The sequence below is a fragment of the Puma concolor genome, chromosome C2, assembly GCF_028749965.1.
Source record: "Puma concolor isolate L17-30 chromosome C2, mPumCon1.1.hap2, whole genome shotgun sequence".
NCBI lineage: Eukaryota > Metazoa > Chordata > Mammalia > Carnivora > Felidae > Puma > Puma concolor.
This window is the reverse complement of record NC_141675.1, coordinates 149156372-149175541: the sequence shown is the minus strand read 5'-3', so window position 1 is coordinate 149175541 and position 19170 is coordinate 149156372. Positions and strand designations below refer to the sequence as shown.

Here is a 19170-nt window from a genome sequence, read left to right as displayed (position 1 = left end):
GTTCAACCTGGGCTAAAACCCAGATTAAACAGTATTCACAAAGTCCGCTGGCAAACTTTCATGGTGTCAGCTCACATAGCACAGTGCTCAGGGATGGGGAGAGAGTACCATGGACCGGATTTTGCCCATCCCCCAGTTTATATGTGGAAGCCCTACCCCTCCAGTGTAAGTATATTTGGAGACAGGGCTTTTAGGAGGCAAAATAAATTAAGTCATAAGGGTGGGATCCTATTATGATAAGGATCAGTGGTCTTCTAAGAAGAGGAGGAGAGGTCTCTTTCTCCAAGGGCACCAAGGAATTTGAACTTGAAAAGCCACGTGAAGGTCGAGCAAGAAGGCAGCCGTCCACAAGCCAGGAAGAGAGTTCTCACCAGAAACAGAATCAGCCAGCACCTGACTCTTGGAATTCCCAGGCTCCAGAACTGAGAAATAATTTTTGTTGTCATTTAAGTCACCCAAACTGTAGTACCTGGTTGTGGGAGCCTGAAATGATGAAGACAGAGAATAAGATGCCACTTTTTTCTTTCCCTGCGACCAGAAAATTTTAAAACGTGCCTTCAAGGACAGAGAATGCCCTGTCCTAGCCTTAAGAGATGGTCAAGTGTGCATAAAACGAATAATGGTTTCATCTGATTTTGAAAGAAATACATCCAATCCTATTTTTCAGGGTAAGTAACTTCCAAATGGGGAAAAACCTTCACCTCCCATTGGAGAGGCATGCTTCACCCACCAGTTAGTTGGGGAACATGTTTTGCTGCGCAATTCAAACCTTTAGGCAGGTTTAAGTGAGAAATCTATGTCAATGACTTTTGTGAAAAAAAAAAAAACGAAAACAAAAACAAAAACAAAAAACTCCTTGAAACTAGAAGGTTCAGTGCTCTCTTGACAAGCATTTCTGCAAATGATTCACAAGTCTGAAGACAGATGTTATCATCAGTTATTAACATCGTTTCCCCAGGGAGTGGGCAGTGTCCCAAGAGAGATAAAAATGTAGACAGATGATGAGTAAATCCTGAGACATTCTAGTAATTTCTGCGGAAATGAGGTAGATGGCCATGGTTCTGCCTCTTTGCCAGCCCTACCCTAAGCAGATTGCTGCACAGCCCTCAAAAGTGGGGATGCTGTAGGACAGCGGCAAAGGAACCAGGCTGGGATTCAGGAGATCCGGGGCAAATCCATTAGCTCAGTAACTATTCATTGAGGGCCAACTATGCATTATGGTAAAGTGGTGACATTCAGAGACTAGAGCCAGACTACCAGGTCAAGTCCAGCCCTGCCCTTCACCAGGGTGATGGGGCCTTGGGCTAGTCAGTCTTCTCCTGCCTTAGTTTCCCCAGTTGATGGGATGGACTGAGAACAGGGCCTGAATGTCATAAGTATGTGTTTGCAGTTATCATTGCTACTACATGGGCCGGGGTCTATCCCAGCTCCTGGTATCAACAACCCCCTTCTGATACTTCATAGCTCTGTGTGACCTTCAGCAAGATCCTGAACTTGTATGTGCATCAGTTTCCCCATCTGTAAAAAGGAGACAGCAGTGCCTGCCTCACAGGATTCTATGAGTTAGTGAAATAAAATATTCAAAGTGCATGGTGTAAAATAATTGCTCAGGAAATGTTTTTCTTATTAATAATGGTTAATTTTCTTTTTTCCTTGACTTTCAGCTCCTCCATTCCCCCCCCCCCCGCCCCCCACCGCCAGCCACCACCACTTCATTATTTACCATGGAGAATCCTCAGCCTCGACCACAGGCAAACCCTGATAATACTTACGGGCAAGAAACGTTGCTATGTTCTCTCTCTATGGACTTTCTCTCTTTGATCATTTGTGGTCAGGGTCTTAAACACACAGCACATAGTAGAAGTCAAAATAATTGTCTAAATCAGGGGTCAGAAAGCTTTTTCTATACCAGTAGTAAATACTTTTGGCTTTGCCAGCCATACGATCTCTGTCATGATTACTCAACTCTGCTGTCATAGCATAAAAGCAGCCTTAGACAATTTGTAAATGCATGAAAATGGCTGCGTTCCAATAAAACTTTATTTACAAAAGACAGGCAGTGGGCTGGAATTGTCCTGTGAGCTGTTACTTTGCTGGCCCCCTGATCTTAATCTAGCCACTCAACAAACACATACTGTGCACCTCATATGTGACAGGCACCGTCCTAAGTGCTGGGGATACAGCTGTCAATGAAACAAAGCCCTTGCCAAAACCGAGCTCAAGTCATATTTAAAAAGTATTTGTTACTGTCTATTTCCCACAATGAAGCGACCAAGTAAAGACAGTTTTCCAAAAAGGGAGTGATCATTTGTGTAAGATGCTGTTAACCGTTTGGATAAGCTGAGAACTGGGAATTGGCCATTGGATTTGGCAACAAAGAGGTCATCAGGTGATAAGAGCAGTTTCCATGGAATGGTGGGGACAGAAGCCTGACTGGAGTGAATTCAAGATGGACAGGAGGCAAGGGGGTGGGAACCATGTGGACAGGGAGGAAGGAGAAGAACAGAAGCGAAGTGGTAGGTGGAGGGGACTCGGACTCAGGCTCAAGGAAGGGGGTTGTTGTTGCTGCTGCTGTTCTAAAAATGAGGCGATCCAAGCATGCCTGCACAGAGAATGATCCAGAAGAGAGGGACAGTGGGATGTTATGACGCAGGTGAGAAGGAGAAGTGGTGTTCTTGAGCGATGTTCCAGACTGGCAAGAGGGCAGGGTCCCCAGTACCCAGCTGAGGGCGGGCCTCTGCCAGGAGCAGGTGCGGTTCGCCCCTGGTAACAGGAAGGAAGACAGAGCAAAGGATACAGATTCAGTTCCGGGAGAATGATACAGTCCTTTTTTTTTCCCCCACTCAAATCAGAAGCACTATCTGCAGATGATAACAAGAAGGGGAGGAAGTTCTGAGGAGAGATAAGAACATTCAGAACGGTCATCTCCAAGGGTGGGAAACTGTAGGGATCTGCGACACAGAATCAGCTTGCCAGGCGGTGCTGAGGTCCCTTATGGGGGGTGACTAGCCAGCAGGCTGGTGTGTTTCTCCAGCCACTGCCCCTCCCGGGAAGAGTTTTCCCACTAGGACCCTTGCTAGGCCTCTGGCCAGCCTACGGAATGAGTCCTTTCAGGTTGTTTGTCTACTTCTGGTGCAATCGCCAGAGTCCAAGGGGATGGCCTCCAGGGCACGAATCATAGCCTATTCTGTCCATATAACTGTCCGGCTCTGTGAGGGGCTGTATGTTGGGTGGGGGTAGTTTCCCTAGAGTGACCTGTGGGCATCATCCCCTACAAGGGGGCCAAGGCACTGAATAATGGTCTGTGGTTAGGCCTGGGCAGATTCAGTTGGTATCAGGTGGCCATGACTTTTTTTTCTTTTAAATGTTTCTTTATATTTGAGAGAGAGAGTTGGGGGAGAGTGGGGGAGGGGCAGAGAGAGAATCCGAAGCAGGCTCCAAACTCACAAGCCGAAGTCAGATGCTTAACCGACTGAGCCACCTAGGTGCCAGAAGTGACCTTGACTTTGATGTGACAGTGAAATCCACGAGTATAATATAATATTCGAAGCGTCCAAGGCACAACATTGCCATATCCCACTCTGTTTTCAAAAGTTCCTGCACGTGACCATGAGCCCTGTGTCTGTAGGGAGAGGCGATCTAGTTTTGTACCACCATGTTTTCGGTTCTTAATACGTACCAGGCACTGTACTAAAATGTATGATTTCAAGTAATCCTTAAAACAATACATCGGTAGGAACTATCGTTGTGTCCAAAGTTTGTAAGGCAGTATATCCAAGGTCACTGAGCAGAAAATATCACTAGGGCTGCCAAACCTCTACCACTGGGAGAGACTGAAACTATCTGTGATTCAGTTAGATGTCTCATTTGACTGCAAGTAACAGAAACTCCCAAAATATCAACTTAAACAAATTAAGTGGGTTTTTTTTTTTTTTTCTAGTGTGAAAAATCCAGTGGTAAGAAGTTCACGACTGGTAGATAACTGCACCCCACCGTCTAGAACTGCGGTTTCTTCTGTCTTTCTGCTTCCCTACCCTTGGCTCGTTGTTACCTCGTGGCTACAAGATGTCAACGCTACCTCCAGCACTGTATCGGCATTCCAAGCAGAAAACAGGGAAGGACAGAGGACCAAGGTACATGCTAATTTATGCCCCTCACTCCACCTTTTAAAGAGCGTTCCTGGAAGCCCCACCTCACCACATCCACGTTCATCTCATTAGCCAGAACTGCCATAGGATGAACTCGGGCTAAATATATAGAATTTGGGCTGGATCCATTTCAATCCTAAAAATAAATAAATAAATAAATAAATAAATAAATAAATAAAACGATGCCGCACTTTCCACTGTTTCTCTAGCGAACCTCTTTGCCAAAACTGCTAAGGCAGTATGCATTCTTTAAGATCAGAAGAGCCAGCTTTCCGAGTCGTTGGCCAGGCAGGTCCGGGCGGCCTGAGCTAGCGGTCTTGCGTCGAGATGCTTCAAAGTCTTGTTTAAAATGGTTGGATTCCCATGAGGCCAAGTTTGCGAGGAGATGTGGGTAGGAATGGGGTTGACGGGCTTTGTTGTTTTTTAAAATCAGGACTGCTGATAAAAGAAGTAAAGCTTTGAAAGCTTTGAGTCATGCACCTGCTCTAGGTCGTCATTAACCAGCTTTACCTGGAGCGCACATCGGGCGGTCGGACCGTCAGCCTGGCTGTAAATTTCCTCAAGCTCTGTGAGATGGGAATGGGCATTGCGGTACACTTGTAGAAGGTGGCATGAATACATGCACCTGGGGGAGGCACCACTGCCTGTGCCCATGTTCCTCTGTCAGCGCCCCCCGTGTGCCTGTCCTACTGTGAATAGATCTTTGTAACATAGCAGGTACAGTCAGAATCTCACCGAGCCATCTCCTCATTGGAAAACCTAAGGAACTGAAGAATGAATATCTCGATTATCATAGATGTTGGGGATCAGAGCTAGGCAGCCACGCTTCTGACATTCAATCGATATCTGTTAAACAGGGGGAAAAAAGATTAGAAGAGCCACATGGTTAATATTCTTGGAAGGTTTCTATGCATGTGAAGTGTGGTTGTGTCACAGATAAGCTTCTCCTCATCGTCTTAAGGGAAACACCAAACTTCTTCAGGACAGCTGAGTCACTCCACGAGGAGCAGTATCCAAGACTTTCATCTGCCAAAACAATCCAACTATCAAAATGCATCCACCAATTTCCCAAGTCATTCCCCAAGGATCTGGAATTTCACAAAAGGGACAGTAACAATTCCATCCAGAGGTCTTTGCACCACTGCATGTAGGAGCTAGAAAGACCCCTCTTCTTCCTCTTTCTTCTTGGAAAGAAGACCCCTCTTCTTTCAAGAAGGGACAGAAGAGCTTACACTTCCAAGGAAACAAGATACTTTTAAATCAGTTTACACATGTACCTAGTGGGCTGACCCCAATGTGTGGGTTAATAAGGCTGAGTGGTAGCATCTCGCATCGGGGTGGTACATTTGTTATGATTGATGAGCCAATATTTACACATTATCATTAACTGAAGTCCATACTTTACATTAGGATTCATTCTTTGTGTAGTACATTCTATGGGTTTGAACAAATGTATAATGACATATATCCACCATTATAGTATCATACAGACTAGTTTAACTGCCCTAAAAATCCCCTGTGTTCCATCTGACTCCTCCCCCCCCCCCAACCCTTGACAACCATTTTACTGTCTCCATAGTTTTGCCTTTTCCAGAATGTCACACAGTTGGAGTCAGCATGTAGCCTTCTCAGATTGACTTTCTTGACTTAGCAATATGCATTTAAGTTTTTTCTGTCTTTTCATGGCTTAATAGCTCATTTCTTTTTATCACTGAATATATTCTACTGTCTATATGCACCACAGTTTGCTTATCCATTCAACTACTGAAGGATATCTTGCTTGCTTCTACTTTTTGGCAATTATGAATAAAGCTGCTATAAACACCCGTGTGCAGGTTATTATATGAACATAAGTTTTCAACTTCTTTGGGGAAATGCCAAGGAGCACAATTGCTGGGTTGTATGCTAAGAGTATATTAGTTTTATAAGAAACTGTCAAACTGACTTCCAAAATTGCCGTACCATTTTGCATTGCAGCCAGCAATAAATGAGAGTTTCTATCGCTCCACGTTCTGGCCAGCACTTGGTGCTGTCAATGTCGGTAGTTTATAGCTCGTTCATCCAATAAATATTCAATCTGCACCTAATTAATGCCATACACAGAGACACTCAGTCTCTTAAGTTGCTTGGAGTTCAGAATACCTGTAGGTTGAAAGTGGAAAGTTTTGAAAAGTTCCGCCTCCTTTTGATCAATAGTTCTTAAACTTTAGTTGGCATATGAATCACTTGGAGAGCTTGTTAAAACATAGATTGTAATGGGCAAAGGAGGGAGGCAGGGCTCACCTCCAGAGTTTCTGATTCAGTAGGTCTGGGATGGGACCCAAGAATTTGTGTTTCTAACAAGTTTCTGGATGCTGTTGCTGCTGCTGTTGGTCCAGGGACCACACCTTGAGCATCACTGCTTCTCACGTGGAAGAAAACTGTCAAATGGGACGGCCACACCCACCTTGGGCATCAGAAAAAACCCTGCCAAACGGGACAACTACAACCTTCACATTAGGCTCTGTTTTAGGACTTCTGAGATGCACCTAACCCATGGGAAAGTTCATGACATCTACGTTTCCTCTGCTTTTAAAAGATCTCAAGCCTCTCTGAAGGGGTTTAGTTTATAATTATAATATAGTTTATAATTTATAATCTCCTATATTCCTATAGGAGAACAGAACAGAAAACCATTTGTTAGGTGCATTGTCACTGTCTAAGGGAGCAGCTCTATAGTGGGGAAGCCTAGCATGAGGATCCCTTCTGGAACATCAGGCAGATGTTGTTGTCAGAGGCTGTGCTAATGCATTTTGATGAGCATGACTCATGTTGGTTTTTTTTTTGTTTTTTGTTTTTTAGTTTGTTTTTGTTTTTGTTTTTGCAGCAGCAGATGCCTCCTCATGCTAGAGCTTGTGCTGGGCTACCAAATACCAGGTGGCCCCAAGACCCTGATTGTTTACGGTGTACTTCGCAAAAGCAATGTCATCGGCAGGACATGCCTGACTATTACCCCCAGAGCCAGGCCATTCCACAGTTCCTTCTTTGGTTCTACCCTTTACAAGTTACATTAAATACAGCCTCTTCTGCACCTCTGGCCTAGGAACCAGCTGCTATTCCAAGGCAATGTTACCCTAGGAAGACACTAGCTGTCATTACTATTTTGTTTGCCAGCATTTTCTAGGCCTGACTGTGCCGCATGGTTTCTCCTTAGTCTTCCCAAAGGCCTCTTCCTGTTAGCATCACCATCCCCAATTTGCAGATGAAGAAACTGAGGTTGAGGTTCAGTGCAGTTGAGACACTCACTCCAGGTCATACAGCTAATAAGTGGCAGAGCCAGAATTCAAACTCAGGTCAGGCTAATATTAAAGACCCTCATACAGAAGGGTAGATATGAACAGAGCTACTAAGATATGGACCTACAAGACAGGAGATAAAGTCTAGAATCAAGAACAAAGACGTTTGTGATACATATCTCCAGTTGGAAGTCTCCTTCCACCTTCAAGTTACCATGGAGCTCTATTCATACCCCTTAGGCAGCACCTCTCTTGGACCATGGATTAATAGAATTATTTGTATTTCATTTGTCTCATCTGATCCAGTCTTGTCCAAAGTTGGCACTGGGAAAAAAGCGTATGTTTAGGAAAAGGGCGGATGGATGAAAACCAGTCAAACTGAGTGTATCTAGCACCTAGATCTTGGTTTCTTAAACTGTACTCCAATATAAGGATCCAGTGATCCTCGGAGAAATGGCTGATTCTAGGACTGGAGCAGAAAATATACAAGATGAACCTGAGACATATTGTAGTGCCAGAAACTAAGGAAGTGCTCCCCTAGAAAAGAAGAAAAACAACTTCACAATGAAGGAGGGTTTGTCAAAGGGACACAGGATCCAATGGGAAAAGTTTCCATTGATTAAAACTAGAGCAAATTGAGCAACAAAATAAAGTATTATTGGATTGTAATCCAAAAAATAAAATCAATATCCATGAGCTCATAGTGATATTAATAACTGATTGAATAAATAAATAGAAAGAACAGACAAATCTCCAAAGCAGAAGAATCTCCTATCAATTGTGTAGATATTCCAACTCTCAAGGCTGTAGGGCATAACTTCCTACTCCTTAAGAGTGGGCTTTACATAGTGACTTCCTTCCAGAGAGGACAACATGGAGAGAGAGGGGAAAAAATAACTTTACGGTGAAATCTGACAAATACTCTCCCAGCCAGGTGATTGAGGTCAACACCAACAAGATAAGTCAAATCAATGCTACGTGCCCTGGATACGACTTGGTAAAAATGACACTTCGCCTTTGTGTTCGTCCTCCCCAAAACCCACGGTCCCAGTCTAATCATGAGAAAAAAGCATCAGGTAAATTCCAATTGAGGAGCATTCTACAAAATAACTGACAAGTATTCTCAAAACTGTCAAGGTCATCAAAAACCAAGGAAGTTTGAGAAACTGTCACAGCCAAGAAGAGCCTAGGGAGACACAATGACTAAATGTGGTATCCTGGATTGAATCCTGGAAGAGAAAAAAAAGACATCAGAAAAAAAATCCAGAAAATCTTAATAAAGTATAGGCTTTAATTATTAATAGTCTATCCATATAGGGTTATTAATTGTAACAAATGTGTCATATTAACAAAAGATGTTAATAAGAGACAGAAGTGGGTGCGGGGTATATGGGACCTCTCTGTCCAATCTTTACAATTTCTCTGTAAATCTAAAACTACTTTAAAACATAAAGTTTATGTTTTGAGAAGGCCAAATCATGCCATTAAGTAGGTGGGATTCCAGACTGATTACTGTATGTAGGCAGACGAGGGGAGCCGTACAGAAAATGCAAAGCGCAACAAAGCTACTTACAGTTCTTGACATGAATGGTCTTCCCATTAAGGATGCATTTTATTCGTGGATTGTTATTCTAATAATGATGTTTATATTCTCGTGGCCATATTGAATCAATCTATTAGCTGCATGGTATAGGATAGCACAACTATTCAAATGCATGCATTTGTCCTTAGAAGGAACCAGGATAGCTTAATAAAGAGTCTCCATCTAGTTTCACAAGACCATTCCAGAGGAGGAATTCTGGAAGGTATTGTTCCCTTCTTCGTGGCTTTCAAAGGGCTTCTAGTTCCATTTCTAACCTCTATCAGAATCCCTACACTGCCCCAGGCAGTCACAGCAGGTAGATGGCCAAGCACAAGGGTTTCTAATAAAGGTCTACACTTGCCTTATCTGTGTTTTTTCTTTTAATTTTTTTTTAACGTTTATTTATTTTTGAGACAGGGAGAGACAGCATGAACGGGGGAGGGTCAGAGAGAGAGGGAGACACAGAATCGGAAACAGGCTCCAGGCTCTGAGCTGTCGGCACAGAGCCTGACGTGGGGCTCGAACTCATGGACCACGAGACCATGACCTGAGCTGAAGTCGGATGCTTAACCGACTGAGCCACCCAGGCGCCCTGCCTTATCTGTGTTTTGATGATCATGGCTTATCACACTCAAGCAACTATAGAGTTCAGGTGAAAAGATGCCCTACAGTAGGTGGTCAAGGCAATCAGCCAGAATTTCCATACTTCCATGAGTTCCATATTTGACAGCAAGGAGTCAGTCCTACTTCTAATGAGGCAGTGTGTGGGTGAAACCCATCCTTCCTCCTTGCCTTGCACTGATCACAGAGAAACTGACCCCTGCAGATTGTGTTTTCCAGGGTTCCAGGCGAGTTTAGCAAAGGGGCAGCATTGGCAGGAGATTGAAGAGTGGAAAGAAGGGAGAAATCAGAGTATCTCTCCCCTTCTCTCTCTGCCTCACGGGGCATCTCAGCGAGGACTGCATCTCCTGCCTGGCTCCCAGCGCCCACCAGCCATGCCCACCAGGGTTGTTGGGTGACCAAACTCTCAGCTCTGGTAACACCCCTCCTCCCTCCGACTCCCCAGTCTAAGGAATTAGTGGCTTCCCACTGTTGCTGACTTCTGGATTCCTTCGCTGCCCTCTGTTTGGCTTCTTGGAGATTTCATCAGCTGCTTAACCAATTTCCTCTATTAAATATCCTCTATTTAAAATACTTTGAGTGGATTTTGATTTCTGGATTAAACTCTGCAATGTCTTAAGACCTGAGTTGTTTTCATTCCCGTCCAGATCAAGAAAAGGACACACACATGCATCCCCTCACACTCACACACGTATGCTTTGAAAGCGCTTTGCATATTTTCTCCTTATTTTATATCATAACAGTTAGTGTTTATTAGGAGCAAGTTGCTGAGCAAGGTGGATCCCTACTTCTATGATCGAGTAGGGAAGTCTTAAGGGGACCTGAGAGAATGATCCAGAGAAGCTCAGCTGAACTTCATATGACCTTCAGGCCCGACAGCACCAGCAAAATCATTATATGAATCTCCTCTAAAACAAATTTTTTGGCTACACACTTTGAAGGCTCTCCGTGCCCGCACAGTGAAAGAAGCAATGACCTTTGCTCACTATGATGTGTCATGGGGTCATCCTGGTATCTCTAGGTTAACTAGGTGAACTACAAAGAGAGCTTCCTTGATGGCTAAACGATGCCAATGTTCATAAAAAAAAAAGATATTGTGGCTGTCAATTAATATTGGCATCTGCATCTGGTCTAACTGACTCCATGTGGTCCCTAGATGCAGTGGCTTAGGCCATTTAGAGAGCTAGGGTGGTTTTATAGTAACTAAGAACTGTTTGGTTTAAGGTCCACTTGTTACTTTGGGAGTGGGTTTGCTTTTACTGCTGTCCAACGTAATAGGTTTTGCCTAAGTTACCCAGATAGTTTTAAACTAGGAAGTTTAAAACTAAAAACTTCACTTGATCCTAAAATAAAGCAATTTGGATCCACCCAAATTTATCCAAAAATGATCAGTACTCTGACTCCTTGCTACACTGGTCTAATATCAGTGTCCTTTCAGCAACAGACATCAGTCCAGACTTATGCACAGTGTAAATTCCAGAAAGCATGATCATTGAGGACCGGGCAACTCTTGAGTGATCAAACACACAGGAATCAGTATATGAATACACAAGTACATATATACTCATGGCAGATTTTAAACAGTTTCACTAAACTGCTTTTTTATCACTTAAAAATTGTTGGCCTCGGAAAAATGAGAAGTTCAACAAAGTGGGTTTTATTATTTTTCTTTTGCTTTTATCAACAGGCTGCAATCACATATATTGAAGGATACATTCTTCCCAGAAGACACAGAGAAGCAGCTTCTTAGAAATACTGTTGGTGGGCAGATGATAATCATAACTGCAAAAGGACAAGACACATGTATCAATCGGCAAGAGCAAAGGCTTAAAGTAGCCCCTGTCTTTAGCAGTTCAAACTTTCCCTACAGTAAGTAGACACGCAGTGAAACAAATTCACATGGCCATCAGCAAAACGAAGCCAGTCTTACTCTCCACCGCCACGAGGTGCTGCGATGGATTAAAAATATGTGAAGGATTTTTTATAGCCAATGGCTCACAACTTTGGGGTGTATCAGGATTGCCTGGCAGGTTGCTGTGAAGCAAATTCTTGGCTGTAGTTCGCACATACTTGGTAGGTGATTAGGAGACCAAAAATTCGCCATTGAACTAGATCCCCTGGATTCTAATGCAGACGAGTCTCTAGATCATGTTTTGAGAAATGCCGGAAGGGGCACCACTCAGGAAAAGACACAGCCCCACCCCCAAAGACAAATAAGTTTGGTAGATTTCACTTTTTAACTTGACAGGTGCCACCAGCCGTACCATAGTGGGATTAGCTGATTGAGGGCAAGTCCCTTAGGGCGGGGACAAAACGTTCCTCACTTGGTCCCTGCATGGTGGCTCCTCCGTGTCTTTGCTTTTATGAAACTCCTGCGGGGACACCTGATGTCCTTCATGCGCTTTCATTCCGTGTGCTCTTTTCCAAGGAGGGAAAAGCTATCCGGACAACAAATCACTGCCTTCCTCACCAGAACCCCTGGGGAGATCCCACAAATGTTATTCAAAGTGTGGCTGGCACCCCGCCCAGGCCCAGAGGTACTCATCTAGCTGGTGCCTGGACAGGGTTTGGAGTCTGGGCCAAATCTGGAACGGGATTCTGAAAGCCAATATTGGATCATTTATGATTGAGACCTGCCAAATCATGTGTCAGGAATGTCTCATTCCTTCCCCATGAAGAGCGGCAGTGTTTAAGGAAAAAACACAGCTCTGGAAATGGAGACACTCTATGCATTATCCTTATTCATTAAAACTGGAACAAAACCCCAGGAAATGCAGACACCTCCCATCACCTCCACTTCCCTTTTTTCCCCTGGTTATTTGATATAAAGTGCTGCTGAAGCTATTCTGCAAGGACATACCACACGGAGGCATCTGCCAGGCAGGCCACTGTCCCCTTTTCTTCTTGTCCAGCCTGATGCGAGGCGGTGGGAGGAGAGGTGTGGGGGTGGCAAATTAAACAAAACCTTTAAAAACCAAGACTCTGGCTGGGACTTCCACCACCCAGATTACCAAGTGGAGAGGCATTTTATTTTGCTAAATGAAAGAGCTAGTTTATATCTTCCCCGGATCATTTTCTAACCTAACTGCAGTGGAAACATTCTCAGAAAGAAAGACTTCCTTGTGTGTTTGCCCTTTATGTTGCCACGGGTCGTCCCACACGTAGAAGTTGGGCAGTGATCTGCTTCTGCTTGGGGACCAGGCCAGCCAGCAGACTCCTTGGGTCTCGTTAGGTCGCAGTCGACTCCATGTTTAAAGGTAGTACCTCCCAGACGCGGCCCAACTCTGGAAAGCATTTGCTTCTCAGTTTGCTTCTACCCACGTGACGGCTGGCAAGTTTCTGGGCCGTTCTGAGCCTCCTTTTCTCCACTGATAAAATAGGCATAGATAATTCCTCAGAGAATGTGAAGGGGAACTCAGCGAGAGAGGCACAGCAAAAGGATGGCTCTTCCTTTTCCTTTGGCCTTTTTGCGGTGGGCGGGGACAGATCCGGGGATGGGAGGGAAGCGTGGCCGTTGGCTTGATCCTCAGAAAATCTCTTCATTCGTGAAACTTTAGGGTGTCCTCCTTCTACCCACATTTGTAGTGACGCGTCAGCCGCCTATCTGCAGAGATCTAACGATCTCGATCGGAGCGCTCTACACACAGTCCAGAGCTGACCTTCCATGCAGCGTCTTTGACGGCAGTGATGATGAAACTGTTTCCTGCACAGAGGAATGTAAGTCTCTTGGTTCTCGCTGACTGTGACCTAATTTCACAGAAACAGTTCTTATACGTATTTTCGGTGTAAATAAAAAGCGACCTTTAAAATAGTCACAAATGGGACTCTAAGGGCGTCTACACGACCTCTGAAAGCATGTGAATGTCCATGAGTACTTGTGGGCAGAACAAAGTTTCCAAAGAGAGCCTCGATAGCTGCACGTCCTGTAAAAATATAATGGGAGCCATGTATGTCATTTAAAACTTTCTAGTAGCTGCACTAAAAAAAGGAATTAAATTAATTCTAATCACCTATTTAGTTTAACCCAATATATCCAAAATATTATGGTGTGAACATGTAATCAATATAAAAAATTATGAGCTAGCTTACATTCTTTTCTCTCTCTCTTTTTTTTTTTAAACCAAGTTCACATTCAGACTCGCCTTATTTCAGGTGCTCCAAGGCCACGTGTGGCCAGTGGCTCCTATCCTGGACAATGCATATTGATAGCTTTTTCAGATTTTCACATCTTATTAATGATAAGTAGCGTTAATAACGTAACAGTGAACAGTGAGAGAATAGCGTTGAAATCTTCCGAAACCAAGTTCTTGGTCGTCCCAATAACAATTCAAAGGTCTCCTTATGAGCTCAAAAAGACTTGCAGGTAAATTATCTCATCAGGCCCTCCTAACGACCCATGACGTGGACAGGGCAGATGTCATTTCCTAATATTATAGCCGAGCAAGCTAAGGCTTAAAAATATTAAGTAAGTGGCCCAAAGTTCAACAGCTGGAGGTTGGTGGGTTGGGAACTGGAACTGGGCCTCGGGACTCTTAAATCTCTGGGTCTGGACGAGAAAGAGGCAGCTGCCGCCCTCTGTGATCGCATCGCTACCAGGGCAACTCTTGTTTGCGTCCCGCACCGAATAATAAGGTCCAGGAGGACAGACTTTGACAGGCCTCCTGTCCACCAACAACACCTAACACGGTGCTTGGCACGGCGCAGGTACATGGCTCCTACTTGGTGGATTCAATTCAACTGGACCAAAAGAGTGAGCCACACCAGATGCCCTCATAGTCATCGTCAAACCTCCCCGTCTCCGGAACGTTCGGTGAAGCCAAAACCACAAAAACCACCTACATGCTGAGCTCCTGAGTTGCCTTTGTTCAGCCTTTGGGGGCCGCTCCTTCCCCAGCACACAAAATATATCTCAGGAGTTTGTGTCTGGGCGAATAACCCTCATCATGGCTCTGTTTCAATGCTCACTTAGGGCTTTTTAATGGAAATGTACACCATCGGTGGAAAACGTGCTCTGAAAGTAGACTCAGTCTGACTTGGGACTTGGATGCTAACCTCTACCCGCCCAAGACCACCCAGAGGAGCCCCGGGACCACCTTGTGAGCCTGGTGAAGATGTAGTATGGGGGAAACACCCCCTTGCCCCTTCACCTTGCCAGCTGGATCGGGGCGAACCACACAGACCTGGGAGAGCGGTAAAATCCCTGACCAGCGATGTCAGAGGATGGCTTGAAACCTTGATGGAGACGCAGGTCTGTTCCCCGCTGCCTCCGTCCCGGGCTCCAGCTGTTCCCTGGCGTGCTTCTATTCCCCTCTGTCAGCACCGGTCTCCTTCACTGAAGCTCTCTCGCCTCCCTGTGTGGCGGCCTGGCATCCCACATCTGGTTGCCATGCCAGGATTTCATGGAGAGCCTGGGCCAGGTGCTGAGAGCTGCTATCTCCTCATGGGTATTAGGAGGCTGGAGCAAGGCAGAAATCCAGGACTGACGCTTTTCTGCCCCATGCCCTCACAGGCTGCTTCTTGCCAGCTTGCCACTAGGCACCAGAGAGGACCTTGGTACAGGGGGTACAAGCAAAAGCTTATTCTGCACTTTTTACGCACACCTTAAATTGGACTGGCAAACATTCCCATAGCCCAGGACCCCGCCTGCGCCCCTACACGTGCAATCTGGGGTCCAGCTATTTCTGTCAAATGTGTCATGTTTTTGTAAGGCTGCTCCGTGAATTAGTTTTTCTGGAGAAGACCCAAAACTGTATTCACATTTTGGTTGAAATAAGAATCATTTCGAAAGCTTTGTTAAATGAGCAAACTGAGCTTAGTGCTGTGAAACATTCAGGATTCACCTGGTTCATAGCCAAGTGCCTCCCATCCCTGCACGCTGGAGTTCTAGGTACTGGAGACACAAGGTGACTCAATCATAGAGTGTCTTATAGAGTTTACAGTCTAGTGGGTGGGAGGTGGGGGTGGGTAATGAACGGACAGAAGACAAACAGGAAAGCAAATCAAACAGATCATTCTAATAATCCTAAATGCTATGAAGACATTCAAACAGGGTAACAGGGCACAGAATTATGCTGGGATGGGGAAGTCCACTTAGAAAGGTGGTCTGGAAGGCTTTCCAGAAGAGATAACGTTGGGACTGTGGAATGAATAACAAGGAGCAGCCGGCCACATGGAGGTCCAGGGAAGAGCGTGTTAAGGAGAAGAACAGAGTGAGCTTGGCGGGATGGGAGAGGCCAACATGGCCGGAGAGTGGTGAGTGAGGGGAGGGGAAAGTAGGAAGGAATGATGTTGGGAGTCATTGGGGGCCCTACGGTGACAAGTATGGATTTTACTCGAGGCCTCAGGCAAAGCCATGGGAGGGCACAGAGCAGGGGAGCAATGTGAATCGTGAGTAATGTCACTTAGGCTTTCCGAGGTTCACAACGGCTTCTGCTGGGGATGAATGGGGGAAGGGGCCAGAAAGAAAGCAGAGGGTTGTGGTGGCCTCTTTCAAGGACATCCCAGTCTAGAGAAGGAGCAGGCACAAAATACCTAGGACTCAGGTCGGGGTGAGCCAACAGAGCTTTAAACCGAGGCCGAGACAGCAGCCAATGGTGCTCACTGAGGGGACGGTGTTGCAGCAGGGCCAAACCTCCGGCTTCGTGTAGGCCACATCTTGGGTTCCGTCCCTGACGCTAAGGGCCGTTAGACTGCTTATTCTCAGATAATTCCGTGAGAAAGAGAAAATTTTATCTTGTTTAAATCTCTTCCTGAAGTGGGAGCCCCTTTCCCTTTTGTCTCCCTCCAGACCCCTGGCCCAGGCTACGTGCGGAATTGGCCAAAACGGAAGCAATACATACCAGTCTGACCCCCAGGAAGAGAAGACATCGAGAAAGCTGATGGATGGGGAACCAGCCTTTGTCTTGCAGCCCAAACCTCCAGATGCTGGTGGAGACTTTGTAGGAAGACCCGGTCAGAATCTTCTGCCAGTCGGTTCTAGGGCACTGGTCAGATACGCAGCACCTGGTGCGAGGAGCCCCGCCTGCCCTCATCCCCGCAGAGGGGGAAGGGCAGGGAAATAAAGAGGAACCAGGAGAGGAAACACGTGTCCACTCATGTGAAGGAAGTGACAGCAGTGGTACAGGAGAGCGGCCGTTACCTTAGAGGAGGCAGGCTCCTTGTTCCAAAACTGTATTTAAGAATGGGTTGGAAGGAGGAGTGCTCCTTTGTAAAAATAACTAGCTTCTGAAGGCGACGGGAAAACTGGGAGGCAGGTGGTAAGCGTAGGCCCCCGTGGAAAACATATCCCACCATCAGAAATCGCCCAAGAGGGGCAGACACTAGACTGAGGAGAAATGGCGATGGCAAATGACAAAGAAACCCTTCTGTGGTGACCTCTACAGAGTCAAAGAACCACCATTATGGGAAGCGGCCCGAGCTTGAACGTCCCTCTGGGGAGCCCCAGCACTCCTCAAGACTATGCAGGAGTACATATTGGGGATCTTAGAAGCACACATCAACATACGGAGTGGAAAAGTACCAGTCTTAACAGTTGCCCCATAGGTCATTTCTAGGTATTTCCTCAGCAGGCTGGTCTGCCCCACCCACCACAGGGAAGGGGAGAGGCTGGAGATAAGCGAGCTCCACGCCAGGGCGTGGTCCTGCACAGCGAAGCCGCGGAAGCTGGAGGCGTTCGTGCCTTCTCTTCTCTCTCCTGGAAGCCTCTCTTAACACCTAGGTCTTCTCTACCTTGTACACTTCTTAATTGCCTCAAGGCATCCAATGAGGCCATGCTCCAACCCCCTTCTACAACATTCGTTCAGAGCCTTCCCCTGAACTCCCACACCCCACACCATAAAGGCACACCAATCATACTGCATGTCTGGAAAGGCAGCCTATTCAAAGCAGTTCGCTCAAAGCCATGAAAAGTCCAGAGCAACTCCACCTTCCCAGGGCTATTTACAATTTAAGATAGAACCCCAGGGGTGCCTGGTTGGCTTAGTCTCTGTCAAACTTCGGCTCCAGGTCATGGTTTCACAGTGCGTGAGTTCAAGCCCCATGTCAGGCCATCTGCTGTCAGCGCAGAGCCTGCTTCCTATCCTCTGTCCCCCTCTCTCTCTGCCCCTCACCCACATTGCATATCTCTCTCTCTCTCTCTCTCAAAACTAAACATTTTTTAAAAACTTTAAAATATATAAAATTAAAAAAATCTTTAAAGTAGAACCCCAGGGGCACCTGGGTAGCTCCATCGGTTAAGTGTTGGACAGTCAGTTAAGGGTTGGACTTTGGTTCAGCTCACAATCTCATAGTTTGTGAGTTCAAGCCCCACATCAGGGTCTCTGCTGTCAGCACGAAGCCGCTTGGGATCCTCTGTCTCCCTCTCTCTCTGACCTTACCTGGTGTGCGCGTGCTCTCGCTCACTCTCTCTCTCTCTCTCTCTCTCTCAAAAATAAACATTTAAAAAATAAATAAAATAAAATAGAAGCCCAGAGAACACAAATGAGCCCCCAAGTCAACGCCTCAACCCAGGTGAGCCATCCGAACCTCCCGTGGAACTTTACAAAATACAGATTTTGTATTTCCCCTCCACATGTGGGTAAACAATGCCCAGGACAGGGGGTGGCATGGGGCCAGGGAGGTGCAATTTTCAAGCTCTTGTTTGAGGGATTCTGATGCCTGCTGAGGCTAGAACCAAGGCTCTGAGGCAATATCCCACAGAGGCTTCCGGGCTCCACGCTCACTCAATCAAAAGGTGTAAAAAGGTAAAACGGGGGTAAAACTATACCAACACACCCAGAATTCACATAAAGAATTTGAACTGCTCTTCTTGTCCCATCTCCCACAGCTCCCTGCTCCTCCCTCAGCTCACCTGGGTGTGGAGTCCAGTTTCTCCAGTCCACTTTGGAAAAGGCAATGGGAGAAGAGAAAAGAGAAAGGCGGGGTGTCACTGATGCTCGTCAAAGCCATTGCACCTGCACCTCTCTGCGTCTCCCCCCAACCCCAACTCCTCCCTAGAGACTGGCAATAAATCACGACAAGTAAGTAGCAGCCATTAATAATTTCCTTCCCAATTAGGGCAATGTTTAATCTCTTGCTGTCAGCCAGAATGGTCTGTGGACAAAGGATTTCTGATTAATTATAGTCATCACTGCCTTAGTGTTAGTTTTCTTCAAAAAAGAATGTATTTTCGTTTCACTTTTATTAGTGAGGTGTAGACTCTCGAATTTCTTGGCAGTCCTAAACTCAGTCAATATTTTCATTACACTATTGTTCTCCAACCACTAAGTTCTTCAAAAATCCAACAAATTACGGTCCTGCCTCTTAAGGACCTTAATTATTTTGCTAACAGGCATTCCCTGTTTAAGGACCTGATCGCGAACAAGCACATAGACGTCATCAACCTCATATGTAATTTTCACTGAGTCACTCCCTGAACCTGGCTGTGGCCCCTATCATGTCTCAGATGTAAATTAAAACTGGGTTTCCCATCAAGGCTCTCCACCATCTGCCCTCCCCCACCTAAGAGCTTTCTACTTGGGCCCCCTCCCCCATTCATGGCTTCCTT

The 19170-nt window shown here is 45.7% G+C and overlaps 1 long non-coding RNA gene and 1 pseudogene across 1 annotated transcript; one reads left to right on the top strand and one right to left on the bottom strand.

Moving 5' to 3' along the window:
* The first annotated feature begins 4475 nt into the window (after positions 1-4475).
* Positions 4476-4877, top strand: LOC112850433 (ATP synthase F(0) complex subunit j, mitochondrial pseudogene; annotated as a pseudogene).
* A 6383-nt stretch (positions 4878-11260) lies between these two features.
* Positions 11261-17625, bottom strand: LOC147577601 (uncharacterized). The gene is made up of 2 exons (XR_015240429.1): positions 16466-17625; positions 11261-13549 (listed from the first exon to the last, which is right to left on the bottom strand). It is a non-coding gene; the product is annotated as an uncharacterized LOC147577601 (long non-coding RNA).
* Between the last annotated feature and the right edge of the window lie 1545 nt (positions 17626-19170).